The following is a 13,670-nucleotide window of genomic DNA, read 5'->3' on the forward strand; positions in this document are numbered from 1 at the left end:
CAGTTCTCACTGTTTCTTGAAAAGATTTTTTGTTTATAATAAACTGTCAAATGACATCACACTTCTCCATTTTGTTTTGCTAGAAAGTTTCAGCATTACCATTTTATTCTTATCATGCTTTTCATCCAATTCTTAAAGATTGCAGCTACAATATGAGTAGTTTAAATTTATTTTATAACTTCTTTTGCTCTTACAAAGATATTTTCCAATATGCCAACCTTCATGAAGAAGCAGGTTTAGGCCATAGGAAGCACAGCCTGTTGCAGTATTATGTGGATATTTTTCCATTATAATGTCCCTTGCTGCTTTCATATTAGTGGCATTGTCAGTCATCAGAACAAATACTTTCCTACTTCCAGTCTTCTTTAGTACTTCACATATTGCACTAATATACTCGGTAGTATGTCTGTTCTCAGTAGTATATGCCTCAATAGTATTCATCACCATGTATTTTTTTAAAAGGTTTCCATGCCCCACTTTGGACTTACGTTCCGCCCTCCATTCCTGTTTCCATTAGTGTTGAAGTTTGGTGCCATCGGCCATTTTTAAAAAAAATATTTTTTATGTTTGAATAGGGGGAATGTTGCATCTGTGATGGATTGGATCACAAAAGCCCCCTTGGGGCTACCAACTGATGTACCAAGACTACTTCTGTCCCTGCTTTCTCTGCCAGCTTGAGACTCCAGCACCCTGTCTTGTTGAGCCAGACATGCCAGTCTGCTCCAACACAGACCCAGGGTCTGAACCACATGCCCAAAGCTGCAAACTTAACTGAAAGCAACTGAAGAAGTGTTCCTGTCTTTAACACTCAGATACCCAACTCCCAATGGTGTCCAGTGCCAAATAAATCGGTTTTACCCTGTATAAAGCATATACAGGGTAAACTCATAAATTGTTTGCCCTCTATAGCACTGATAGAGAGAGATGTATCAGGTATTAATACACACTCTAGGTTAATTAATAAGTAAAAAAGTGTTTTTATTAAATACAGAAAGTAGGATTTAAGTGGTTCCAAGTAGTAAGAGGCAGAACAACGTAAATTACCAAGCAAAATAAAACAAAACACGCAAGTCTATGTCTAATACAGTAACAAAACTGAATATAGATAAAACCTCACCCTCAGAGGTGTTCCAGTAAGCTTCCTTTTACAGACTAGTCTCCTTCTAGTCTGGGTCCAGCAATCATTCACACCCCCTGCAGTTAGTGTCCTTTGTTCCAGTTTCTTTCATGTATTCTTGGGTGTGGAGAGGCTATCTCTTCAGCCAGCTGAGGACAAAATGGAGGGGTCTCTCAGGGGTTTAAATAGACTTTCTCTTGTGAGTGGACACCCTTCCTTCCCCCTGTGTAGAATCCCAGCTACAAGATGAAGTTTTGGAGTCACATGGGCAAGTCACATGTCCATGCATGACTCAGAACTTACAGGTAGCAGCCATGGTTCACATGCTACTTTGAACATCCTCAAGTAGACTTCTTATGTGGATTGGAGTCTTCCAAGATCCATTGTTCGTTATGTGTTTCTTGATTGGGCAGAGATATGTTTACAGAGATATGTTACATGGCATATGTAGCATAAAACATGTTCCGGTTATGTCATATATACATTCATAAATATACTTCCATAAAGCTTTATGGGGTGCACCGTCACAGCGTGCTTGTGCTTTGATATGTTTGGTTGATTGCTTAGAGAAAAAGGTTGAAAGAATAGAAAGAGAGGCCTTAAAGATTAAAAAAAAAGAGAGAAAGATTTGGTTAGGTTTAGAGGACAAAAGGAAAGAAAGATTATTAAATAGAAGAAAAATTATTTGGTTAGGTTTAGTAAGGTGAAATGATTTTAAAGGCCTAGTTTGGCATGTTATTAAAGAATAGAATGAGAGACCTTAAAGAACAATAAAGATTTTTGTTTTTAAATGGGTTAGTTTGAAAGAATAGAGGCAAGTTATTAAAGAAAAGAAAGATTTTTGGTTAGGTTTATTAAGGAGAGATTTTAAAGGACTAGTTTGGCAGGTTATTAAAGAATAAAAAAACTGAAATAAATTTAAAATGTTTATTAAATACAAAGTTAGGTTAAAAAGAACACATGGCAGAAAAAATGGAATTTTATAAAGTGGAGACTGTTTAGTAAGCACGTGGTAAAAAGTATAACGGTAGGTTAATAGGAAACCATTTAAAATATTGAATATAAGGGTAGGTTAAGAAAAGAGCATTGAAAAAGGTTAAATAAAAGAGAAACTTATAAAGATAGATTAAAATGGAAGAAAAAGGGAAAAGAAAGGCAGTGCATGGATGAATCAGAGCGAGCGAGAGAGATCTTACCCTTGTGACTGTTCCTGGGGAAAGAGAGAGCTCCCAAGGCTTACAACCTGTCAGGCTAATTATCTCTGCCTTTGGGTCAGACCAATCATGTTGTTCTGTAGCTGCATTATAGAATACATTTTCTGGAACCAATCCTGTAGTCCCAAGATTTTTAAACAAGAGCCATCTCCCTCCCCTCCCCTCCCTTCCCTACCACCCTTTAACTGCCTTATCTAAAAAAAAACAGACCCCAAGCATCTTTTCTGCTATGTAGTACTTTTACATAGATGCTTTAATAAAGGTTAAAACCATAAGCCCTTAGTAACAAACAGTTTTTAAAAGTTTTCCCTATGCTTTTGGTGAGGACAATTTGAAGCTGCAGCAAAAACAGCTTTGTTAGCCAGTGAATAAGAGAGAAAGAAGGCTGATAGATGCCCAGGACATAGAGATAAGACATTTGTTTCTTTTCAAACTCTTGAACAAAAGCAAATAAAAGTTATATCAAGTTTTGTAAAGGAATAAAGCTCTATTTTATAATCACTTGAAAAGACAAGCCTATTTGAAGAAACAGCCCTTTATTTATAGATATTTTAATAAAAAATGAGCATGCAGAAATACCCCAGGGTTAAAACCACAGACAACCAATTTATCAAAGTAATTTATAGTAATAAAAAATGTTTTCCCCTGTGCTTTTTCTAACATTGGTTTTCTAAATTAGTGGATTAGAAAAGAAGATCTCTTTGAAAGACAAGCCTATCTGAAGAAAGATCCCTTCTCTTAACGCTTTTACATGTGTTTCAATAAAAAATGAGCATGCAGAAGCACCCCAGGGTTAAACCCACAAATCCTTACTAACAAAAAGGGTCTAAAGCTTTTCCCTACATCTTTAGTGAGGACAATTTGAAGCTGCAGCAAAAAGCAGCATCTGTGAGCCAGTGGATCAGAGATAAGATTGCTTCTTCCCCTACTTTTTAACCAATAGAGGTAAAAGTTATAGTAAGCATTGTAAAGGAATAAACACTTTAAAAGACAAGCCTATATGAAGACACATTCCTTCATTTAACATTTTTACAGGCGTGTTTCAATTTTAAAAAAAGAGCATTCATAAACATCCCAGAGGTTTAGTAACAGACACTTTATATTCCCTTATTCTGGAAACCGGTGGATCATAGAGAAGAAGTTTGTTTCTTCCCCCACATTTTAACGAATACAAGTGAAAGTTATATTAACCTTTGTAAAGGAATAAACACTTTAAAAGACAAGCCTATTTGAAGTAACAACCCTTCATTTAGCACTTTTACATATGCATTTCAATAAAAAAATTAGCATTCAGAAACCATCCCAGGGTTAAAACCATGGATAAACTGTTTATAAAAGTAAATTATAATGATAAAAAGGTTTTTCCTCCTGTGTTTTAGACTAACATTGGTCATTTTTTAGTGAGGGCAATTTGAAGCAGCATGCTTTTGCTGCAAAGCCACTGTTAGCAAAAACAGCTTCTGTGAGGGAGTGGATCAGAGATAAGAAGGCTGCTGCTTCCCCCACTTTTTAACAAATACAAGTGAAAGATATATTAAGTTTTGTAAAGGAATAAACGCTCTGAAAGGCAAGCCTATATGAAGATACAGCCCTTTATTTAACATTTTTACAGGTGTGTTTCAATAAAAAAGGAGCATGCAGAAACACCCCTGAGTTAAAACTACAGGACCGTAGTAACAGCTAGTTTATATTCCCCTTATTCTGTAATCCAGTGGATCAGAGAGCAGTTTATTTTCCTCCTCACTTTTTAACAAATCCATGTAAAAGTTATATTAAGCTTTCATTTTCTTAGAACTTATAGATTTGTTTGATTTTTTTTTCTGTTGCATTATAAGAATGTCTTTGTTTCTAAATGTTTGCATCCCATGTGCTGAGACAGGTACAAGTTCCTGTGTTTGTTTTGGGTCCATAGATTTTATTAAAATAATACATCACAGGCTGGAGCTGTGGCTTTCTCTATGTTTTAAAAACAGATAAGACTAATTAGGTTAGCCAGCAATCCATGCACTATAGTCTGCCTTAGCAATGCTCTAGGGGTCAACCCTTCAGTTTGCTTGTTGTTTTACACAGACTTCTTTTCTAACTTTTATTTAACACTGTTAAAGTTTTAACAGATGGTGAGATTACATTGAAAGACACTTTGTGAAAGTTCTAAAAAGTATTTTATGCCATTTACTGATTGTAAAAGACAAAAAACATCACTTTGTGACAGTATGAAGCTCAGAGATAGCTTATCGGAAGAACACCTCCCCTTGACTCCGCTCTCATACTTTTAACACTTGCTAAACATGCAGTGTTTCATTATATTAAATAAACATTTTTTTAACATTTAACATGAAAATACAGGATTGACTGAGATGGAACATAACATGACCCTTTTAAAGGATATTCTGTATGCAGTGAGGCCTATTTGAAGTATGTTCGTTTGTTTTTTTAAAAGTTTAACATGAAAAAGCAGTATTGACTAAGCTGTAACAAAACAAGGCCACTCTTAGGGACATTTGTAGAAGTTTAGTTAACTGAAAAAGGCTTAAGATACTAGCCCATCCGTTTAAAAATAGTAGTTTTAAAGTACCAAAACTGAACTGGCTAAGAATACGAAAACTGGCAATTGAGGGGAGTTTACATGTGTAAATTTTTGTTAATGTTTTTTTTTTATTAAAACACATGAGATTGTTTGTTTGTTTTTTAAAGTTTGGATTTATACAAAAAACACAAGACAAAATTAGCTTATGTAAAAAAGTTAGCTTTTTTTTTTTAAACAGAGATAAGGAGTTAGCGCCCCCTCCTTCACTTTCCCCCCTCTCCAGCCCACTTTCTTTCTTCTTTTCTAATGTTTTTTAAAATCTAAACTGAAGACAAACAAATTTAAAAAAAAAAAAAACCACAGCCACAGTGATCAGGCCATGGGGTAAGAAAACTGTTTTGAGTTTTAGGGGGAATGTTGATAACTCTTTTAGTGAAAGTTTGTAGGCATTCTGTGTTAGTTGTTATGCTTTAGCACAGGCAAGCATTTGTTCATCACCTGGGCTGTTCACCGCACAGCCTCTAGCATGTAAGCTGCTCCCAGCTATGTGAGTGAGCACTTTTGGCCAGCTGCTGCTTGGATTGTGGAACTGAATGACTGTAACAAATATCTCTGGTCCCAGACACAACCCTAGGAACCTCTGTCCTGCAGTGTCCAGTTATGCCTGCTGGATGCAGCAAGCTTATATGAGTTCGTTAATTTAACAAAGAAATTGATATGTACCAGGCTTGTTATCCCAAGGGGAATCTCTGACACAATCCACACTAAATGCACTGCTTCAGGTAGAATAAACAAATTTATTAGCTACAAAAGATAGATTTTTAAGTAATTATAAGTCAAAGCATAACAAGTCAGATTTGGTCAAATGAAATAAAAGCAAAACACGTTCTAATCTGATCTTAACACTTTCAGTGCCCTTACAAACTTAGATGCTTCTCACCACAGGCTGGCTGGTTGCCAGTTACTTGGCGATGGTGTCTGTAAATTGAGGTGGAAGAGAGAGAACATGGCAAATGTCTCTCCCTTTTATCATGTTCTTTCTTCCCTCTTGGCTTTGTCCCCCCGGCCCTTCAGAGTGAGGTGAGCATTACCTCATCGTAGTCCCAAACTGATCAAGGGAAGAGGGGGGATTCATTCCAGAGTCCAACGGATCCTTTGTTGCTGTCCTTTGTTCCTGTGAGTCTGGCCTGGGTTTGTCCCAAACGTGCCGTGATGAGATGTGAACTGCCCCTCAGGTTATAATTCCTCCCTCTCAGACATTTGTCCACCCATTTGTAAGTACTGCTAGTCAAAGAACCCCATTAATTTTGTATTACACGTTCATATTATAGCTGTAGAAAAGGCTTGCTCAAAGAATATCTAATGGGTAACTGGTATGATGGTCTTAATGGTTTAAATGCTGCCTGGCAATAATTGTTTTCAGTGACTGATAATGGAGTACCAGAAGCCTATATCACTCGTGTCTGAACTTGGTAATTTTTTTGTTGATATTCAGGTGTCATCTTGTCTATAAATGAAGTCATTTTGGAGGTTTTTTTGGCTATGACTGGTTAAGATGCCTATTGTTTTCCTGATGGCTGAACTTGAGTGTACAATACTTCCAGCTGATGATGTCACAGAAGCAGGATCATAAACATTTGTTGCAAGTGCAACCACTGTCAGCGTCATCTACTTTATGCTGTTCTTCTTTGACCTTTATTTCCACTCATGAAAGATAGTTTAATGTCTGCAGGACATTTCATACATGCAAAAATGGGTTTGGTCATCCTGGTTAGCATTTGGAAATGCATGTTTCATTTGGCAGTATTTGCAAAATACACAACCTTTTTTGTCTGAATGACTTTCAGTATGGAAATACTTCCATACGTTAGAAGATGGTTGAAGATGGTCTGAGGAAGACAAAAACAAAAAAACCAAGAGCTCCTCCCCACCAGGGCAGTTGGTTCCTCCGATGGACCTCTGGGTCGGGACTCAGAGCAGGATCCATTCCAGCCCCTCAAGATTCTCCACGACTCTTATCATCTGCCCCAGTGACTCTGCACAAGCAAGCAGGCAGCAAATGGTTCCCCTGCTGGATAGAGGGTGTCAACTTGCCAGTCCATTGCAGAGAGATAAGGTCTATTGGATGAATGGGCTGCTTCCCAGGGCTAGTCAGGAGGACAGCAGCTTCAGGGTGGCAGCTGCTTGTCCCGTTCTTCTCACATTGTCTCCACACCAAACACCACTTGCAGGACAGAAGTCACTGGAGGCAAGCAGGCAGCAAGCCACAAGGAAGGGCCTCTGGACTCAGTCCTGTTCTCTAGTAAAATTGCAGCTCTCTACTGACTGAGGGTTACATAGATATATATGGTATATAGGCCTACTAGTATATAGGAATTACAATTGCCTAATACTGTAAGTTTTGAAATAAACTTCATTTCAAATATTAGTTATTAGAAAACATTTTGAAGGACTCGAGTGTAGCAGTAACAATATTATTTTAGTATCAGAGGGGTAGCCATGTTAGTCTGGATCTGTAAAAAGCAACAGAGTCCTGTGGCACCTTATAGACTAACAGACGTATTGGAGCATAAGCTTTCATGGGTGAATACCCACTTGCATCTGACAAAGTGGGTATTCACTCACAAAAGCTTATGCTCCAATACGTCCGCATGTCATGCATCAGATGAAGTGGGTATTCATCCACGAAAGCTTGTGCTCCAATACGTCTGTTAGTCTATAAGGTGCCACAGGACTCTTTGTCACTTTTTAAATATCATTTTAAACATTACTCTAAAATTCTGTCACTGGTCATTCTGAGAAGAAATATAAGAACAGCTATACTGGGTCAGACAAAAGGTCCATCTAGCTCAGTATCCTGTCTCTCAACAGTGGCCAATGCCAGGTGCCGCAGAAGGAATGAACAGAACAGGCCATCATCAAGTGATCCCTCCCCTGTCGCCCATTCCCAGCTTCTGGCAAACAGAATATTTCACAAAGTTTTTTTCAATTTCCCCCCAATTTTTCCATACCAAGCCTCTAGAAAAAAATGGGAAAAAAGCCCAGTTTTGTTCTGACAGTTTCCAGATTATTTCCAGAACCTCACTTATCTAGCTGTGTTGCCTGTTGTCCATCCCCATGATCACTGTGCTGGTCAAGGCTGCAGTGTCTGGGCCATTCTCCTAGCCTGCTTCTGAAGCCGATCCTCTAACTCTAGATTCAGGCTGTATGTAGGTCTCCTAGAAGCAGCAGCAACAGCATGTGCTTTCACCTAAGCTCTCTTCAGCCCCATCCCTGTGCCAGCGAATTGGCCCAGCACCAACCAGGTGGCCTCTCCCAACTTGGGGAGGGCAGAGCTCCCTCTATGCCATGGCATTACTGTCCTCTCCCGTGAGAGGTAGTCTGGCAACAGGTAGCTAAGGGTGGGATTTCCCTCCCATCCTCTAATCAGTCAGGGCTCTGGGGCCATCTCTCTTTTCTGCCTGCCCACCAATCAGTCAAGGATTGTAGCGGTCGGCTTGGCCCTTTCACATTGTAGCCATGTGCATCTAGAAAATGTGGGCTCCACAAGTGTTTCTGCTGTAACCCTTCTGCCAGGTAGTGGAGGCAGCAAAAATGGTTGGGTTCAATATCTAGGGGTTCAGAACCACCTAGAACCAGCTTGAGACCCCACCCAGATATCTGGGAAAGCGAGCCACCACCCCAAGTGCCTCTAAGAGGCAATACTTCCCCACTCAGAAGCACTAAATCTATGTATAACAAAAGTAAACTTGTTAAAAGGCGAGGGTGCTGCACATTAATTTGGGGAAATACCAGCACAAGATTCATAAGTAAGCAAAAAATAAGTAAACATCCACCCCACAGTATCTTGGGCAGTCATCCTTTGCCTCAGTTTCTAACATTGCTAGGTGAAAGTCTGATGGATGAAAATCCCTTTAACATACCGCTCCTCCATTTCTCCTCCACTGCAAGTCACTTACGGTTGGTTGTCTGAGGTCAGCGAAATCCCAGAATGCCTCCATCACTGCTGCTGCTTGCTGCTGTTGCCGCCGCTGCTGCTGTCGTCCCCTGGAATCACTGGCCCCTCTGCCACTGCCTGCTAGTGATGCTGCCGCTTCTGTTGCTGCTTGCTGCTACTGCCTCTGCCACAGTTGCTGCCCGCTAGTCTCGCTGCTGTTTCTGCTTGCTGTTGCCTTTAGCTGCGATGCCATGTGCTGAAGCTCCACCACTTAGCCCTGTTCTTAGTGATTCCAGGTCTTTGTGATTTACCTGCTAATGGGGAACCTCAGTGTTTCTTCCTCTACATTGCTTTTCACCATGACACCGTCCCCAAACCGGCTCTAAGGCTCAGCCTCCTAGGCTAGCTCATCAGTGATTTCAGTTCTAGTGATCACTGAGAAGAAATAAGGCCTCTCAATTGAGTCAGATCAGCTCTGTCTTTAAATACTGGAAGAGGGGAATCAAATAGCATCTAGAACTCCTTTAGAGGAGTCTACAGCACCCGGTAGGAACACCTATCCCCACCCACTCTTTCTTTCACTTGGATTTGGCATCACTTCCACTCCTACCCCCAGTCACTTGATGAGTGAGGTTAACGTTAGTTGGACCCCACCCCATTAGGGCATATTAAATTCGGTTCAGCTGCCTTTTTATTCATACAATAAGGATAACATTTCAGTATCCCTTCATCCAACACTAAGGTGACTTTTAACCCCAAACCAGTCAAAATTGATCACTTCAGCAAAGTAGGACTGCCTGCTGATCATCTAGGCAAAGTAGTTGTGTCTGTGCAAATATGGTCTGGTCTGGAGGTCTTTTCCCCTAATTCACCAATAGATGGCGGAGCTCATTCAGACTGTAGCTTACACTACATTTAAGCCATTTGCAGCAGTCTCAGTCTTCCAGTCATTAAATTAAGTGCCAATGTAAAATTGGGGATGAGAGGATAAAGCTTAAGTATTTTTTTTATTAAGAAGTTGGTGAAAAGCAGCAATATTTGGAAGTCAGTCATTTGGCAGCAGGAGAGGTACTGAATAACAGGGTTTCTCAAACAGGGGTTGTCGCTTGTATAGGGAAAGCCCCTGGTGGACTGGGCCGGTGTGTTTACCTGCCCCGTCCACAGATCCGGCCGATTGCTGCTCCGGGCCAATGGGATCCGCTAAAGCTAAGCTGTGATGAGCTGTATAACTGGCTGGGAGGGAGAAAAGTCCATCTACAAACTTGCTAAGGCACGATGATGAAGGGTGTGAACGAGTTTTCTCATATTAGAAATGAATATAGAATATTGTAAATGAAGAGTGACTCAACCAAGTCTGGAGTGATTTGAATGAGTGAAGAGAATTCAAAGGAGGAATTAAGAACATGTAAAATGAATTGGGGCATGATAGAGTGCATACAGGAAGAAGAGGCTGTAGAGGCACTTAGGAAAATGGAAAAGGAGAAAGCACCTGAGCATGATGAAGTACCAATGGATTTGTTGAAGTCATTGGGAAAGGACGGTGTCAGGTAGTTTACAAGTCTCTTCAGTGATATTCTTAAGAAAGAAAACGTCAGATAAATGGCATAAATGCTTTGTGGTGACTATTTTTAAACATAAAGAAGATATTACACTGTGTGCTCATTATCACCAAATTAAGCTGACAACAAATACTATGAAAGCATAGGAGAAGATTACTGAAAAGCGTCTGCATAGAACAATTGAAATTTGGAAGGGTCAATACGGATTTAGGCTGGGAAGGAGTATATTTGATGCTATATTTGGTCTATGAATCCTCATGGAGAAGCTCAGAGAAAAGAGGCAGCAACTGAGTTTGGTCTTGGAGAAGGTGTACAATCACACACCAAGAGAAGTAGTTTGGTGGAGTTTTGTGATGGAGGTGTGTGCCAGAAGCATATGTCCATCTTGTCCAGGATATGTATGATAGAGTGACTACCGTAGTCAAAACTGAATGGAGCTATAGCCTTTTTTGTTTGTGGTTGTCATGGATGTAACAAGTGAGAATATCCTAAGAGAGCAGCCTTGGAATATGCTGTTCACTGGTGATTTAGTGATTTGTGTGGAAAATTTGTGAGACTCTGCAAACCAAATTTGAACAGTGGCAACACAGTTTTGAGCAGGTGGGACTTAGGGTGAATATTGATAGGATTGAGGCTTTCATAATTGAGGGAGGAGGACCCACAATAAAGGATGTTACAGGCAGAGAACTTAGAAGAGTGAAAGAATTTAAATACCTAGGATCAGTGGTTGCTGACAGTGGTGCCTTACTGAGTGATGCCCAGCATCATATCAAAGCTGCTTGGTGCAAATGGAAGGAGTTGACCCGCAGTTGTCTGTGATTAAAAATATGCCAATAAAGTTACTACAGAGTGTATAATACTGTACTTCAGTCCATCCCGATATATGGAACAGAGACTTGGCCAGCCACAAGAAAAGATACATGTACTCGATACCACTGGACTGTAGAGAGACCAATTTGCATGACAGATAGGTGTACAATCATGAGTCTTGGAGAGTTTTATAGTGTTTTCCCAACCCTGAATAGGGAAACTGCAGGAAAGAAGAAGTGCTCTTGTGGTTATAAACCCTGCTGCTTCTGTCCCTCAAAGCCTGATCACCCTTCTCTTCGTATCCCATCCATCCAGCCTCTTTTCCCAGCCCTCCTCTCCCTGCCAGTTCCTGTCTCATTCTCCCTCCCCATCCCAAATTCCTGTCTCAGTCTCCTGCCCAATTCCTACACTCATCTCTCAGTATCCAGGTCCTTCTCCTCCATGCTGGTTGTGTGCCAGCAAGGAGTTCAGTGAGAGCACAGGAGAGACAATCTCCTTTCTCTGAAGTTCCAGTGTCCCTCACCACAGTGCTCCTAACTTCCAGAAGGAACAATTGCAGGGAAAGCCTCACTCAGCCCTGGAACTCTGGATGGAATCTTTGCAGAATTTAGGTAGCAAGCTCCAACAAACCTCTACTGAGCATATGCAAATTGATTTTTAAAGGCTTACAACTTTGCCAAATTTGGGCAAATTTTCCATGCAGTCAAATTTCAAATCCTTGCTCAGAAGCATAGGCTGCTACAGCTTTTCAGTGAAATCACTGTAAGAATTTAAAATTAGTCAAACAATGCGTTTTTCCCTAATTTTGTTCTTGGAAATGTTTGAATCATTTTTGATTAAATTTTAAAAAAAATCAGTCAGTCTGAGGCAGTCACTTAGCATGGAAATTTTCAGTCCAAATGGTTAAAATTTGGCCAAGTTATAAGCAATGGACAACCGGATCTTACAATAGAAAGGGTTAGGCAACTTTAACTATAGCCATCACTTTCTTTGGGCCTGCTTCCATTGAATTCAATGGCAAAAGCCACTTGGGGACCCAATTTTATTCCCTTCAAACCAAAGAGTAGCACTGGTAAAGTGCTTTAATCAGTATTTTGGTAAGTGATATAATGGTATTATATAGTAATTTGTTTGCTAGATTTGTTGTAGCTATTTATATTGCAAATAAAATACAAGTATTAATTATATAAATATTTGTTTTACAGAAAGCTTTAGGTCTCAGAGTATTGGGTATTTTGTTTTTATAGCTATTATGGTTAAGAAAGATTTATTAAGGCATTGAATTGTTATTTGCTTTTGGTTGTAACATATCTAGCCAACGGAAAAAATTCTTCTCTAAAAGTACATGGGAAAACTATGCTATCTGACCTCAGGCCATAGAAAGAAAATGATGAATTACTGGACTGGGTCGTTCTGCCCTGGTGGTAGATTTGGCAAACTTCTCTATGGCCAGTTTCAATTTATTAAAGTGCAGCATGCTCTGCAGGTGTGCGTAATTGGGATTCTTGTTGGGCTTGCTGTCAGTGGGATGGTGGCCTTTCCCATCACACCCTGTTAGCAGCAGTTTGGACTTTGTGATTAAGCCTAACCATAAAAAACAGCTGGTACAAGTTAAAGGGACTCTTTCAGGCAGAGCTGTAACTAAGCATTTTAGCACTAGGGCAAACAAGTCTGTTAGTGCCCCCTGCCAGTTTTTTCATCATTTTTCTGCCCCATTCAGAGATGACCATAACTGTTGAGGGGGGTGGACACAATTTAAAGGTTCTGGGGGACATGTGACTGCTCCATAGAGGTTTTCAAGCTGTTGGGCATGCCCCATTAGGGGGCGAGTGGCCCTGTACAGTGGGACTTTGGGAGGAAGCGCCACTTCCATCCCCTGACTCCCCTCGGTGACCCAATGTGCCCCCCCCATACACACGTCACCTCTGGCCCTGTTTTTCCACCCCTGTGACTTTGCGCCCTGGGTGGCTGCCTTGCTCCCCCCACTGTGGTTACAGTTCTGGTCTCAGGTGAAATGTTGTCCATATGTTACTTTTTGTAAAATGAGCTTTTACAGAACTTCATTAGAAATATTCCATATACATTGTTTAAATTAAAATGGCAACAGATTTTTTTAAACAAACATTCTCCCAAACACTTATGCAAGTGCACCAGAACCCAAGAGTGCAAAAACCAAAAGCTGACTCTAAACCAGAAACAAAATTTACTAGTTTACTTTCATTGTTTTAGTTGAGACAAATGTAATATAAAAGGGAATGGACTGTTAAGAGGACAGTAAGAGATACTGGCTGGGCAGCTGTCATATTGCCACCCCACTATAGAAGCACTGCTTAAATAAAGCTGGGGGAAAAAATGATGGGTAGCTTCTTAAGAACTAACTGGCCTTCCTGCCATGTTTTGATAATTACTTAATTTACTTTGTTTTTAGCTTCTTTCATAATATAGTGATTACAGTAGGAGTTTTCCTACATCTGCATTGTACATTTGTCTGTGCAGGGGGCAAGTG

The 13,670-nt window shown here is 40.1% G+C and overlaps 1 protein-coding gene across 5 annotated transcripts in view; it reads left to right on the plus strand.

The window, feature by feature from the left end:
• Positions 1–13,670, plus strand: part of IL15 (interleukin 15) — a 78,982-nt gene that overhangs the window by 12,314 nt on the left and 52,998 nt on the right. The gene's annotated exons all lie outside the window — the stretch shown is intronic.

The sequence above is a fragment of the Gopherus flavomarginatus genome, chromosome 3 (assembly GCF_025201925.1).
Source record: "Gopherus flavomarginatus isolate rGopFla2 chromosome 3, rGopFla2.mat.asm, whole genome shotgun sequence".
Classification (NCBI taxonomy): Eukaryota; Metazoa; Chordata; order Testudines; family Testudinidae; genus Gopherus; species Gopherus flavomarginatus.